Here is a 1,443-nt window from a genome sequence, read left to right on the forward strand (position 1 = left end):
ACCTCTCCTTATCTCCTATATCCAATTCTAAGAGCCATACATATTGAATTACTTTCAGCTTTCAGGAAATGCCAACCTCTCTCCCTCTTTTAGGTATTTGTACCATATCCTCTGTCTGTACTTCTCTTCCAATTCTTCTTTTTCTGTTAGAAACCATTCATCATTTAAGTCTGCCTTGGACACCACTTCCTTTAGATTAGTGATTCTCAAATGTCCTCAGAGACATTTGGCAATGTACGAAGACATTTTTTATCATCACGCCGGGGTTGAGGTATGCTAATGACTTGTAGTGGTGGGGTCGGGGGTGCTGCTTAATGTTTTACAATGCACAGGACAGCCCTCCACAACAAGGAATTCTCTGGCCCAAAATGTCAATAGTGCTGAGGTTGAGAAACCCTGCTTTAGACCTAAAAAGTATTTGCCAATCTTCCCACCCACTCCTGCCCACTCTAAGACTGGTCGTGGATCCCAGGATACCACCCTCTCTTATCACATTCACAGACCTACTACCTCATATTGTAATTGTTGTCTAGCTAGAAGCTTCTTGAGGGCAAAGAATGTGTTTTGTTGCTCCAGGGTCCAGGGTTGGGAATATGGTTCAAAGAAGCTGCTTAGCACAGTGTAACTGGAGAGAGAGAGAGTACCTGGATTTTTTTTTTTTTTTTTTTTTTTTTGTTTTGTTTAACGGCTGCAGGATATGGTCTTTCTAGGTGGTCTCCCATCCAAATACTAACCAGGCCCGACCCTGCTTAGCTTCCGAGATCAGATGGGATCAGGCCTTTTCAGGGTGGCATGGCCGTAGGACAAGAGTGCCTGCATTTGAATCCCAAGCTCTCCTACTGACTAGCTGTGTACTCTTGGGCAAATTACTAACCTCTCTGTACCTTAGGATTCTCTTCTGTAAAATGAGGATATTAATAGTACCTTATCACATAGAGTTTTTAGGAGGAATATATGGGTTAATATTTATAGATTGCTTAAAGAAGTAAGTTCTATATAAGAGGTAAATAAAAGAACAGGAATGAGATAAGCACACAGTAAATACTTGTTGACCGAGTATTACAGGCCTCACTCTGGGTTTGGCCTTTTCTCCCTTTCTCGTCTTTCTCCTGTTTCATTCAGCACATAGTGATTTTCTCCAACAATCTAAAAAGTTTATTTTCTTTGTAGTTCTTAATTTTTCTAGGCTCACATTATATCTCTAAGTATCTCTGTAGTCATGAGCTGCTAATTTTCCTAAAAATGTCTCTGTTTCTGTTGTGAAAAGGGATGAGAGTAAACCAAGTCATGGGATCTCAAGCACACACCCCGTTTTGGAAGCAATTTTCTTTTGGATGAAATGCATGTGTAGTTCCTTTCTTTGTATGCAGGGTATACTGTGGAGAGACTTTTCCAAATGAATCTATTTAAAAAAGAGATTTACACAAGGTACACAGAGCACAC

The 1,443-nt window shown here is 40.3% G+C and overlaps 1 pseudogene; it reads right to left on the reverse strand.

Annotated features, from left to right (window-relative positions):
• Positions 1 to 685: 685 nt before the first annotated feature.
• On the reverse strand, positions 686 to 804 carry LOC118606283 (annotated as a pseudogene).
• Between the last annotated feature and the right edge of the window lie 639 nt (positions 805 to 1,443).

This window comes from Rousettus aegyptiacus, unplaced genomic scaffold (assembly GCF_014176215.1).
Source record: "Rousettus aegyptiacus isolate mRouAeg1 unplaced genomic scaffold, mRouAeg1.p scaffold_m13_p_7, whole genome shotgun sequence".
Taxonomy (NCBI): domain Eukaryota; kingdom Metazoa; phylum Chordata; class Mammalia; order Chiroptera; family Pteropodidae; genus Rousettus; species Rousettus aegyptiacus.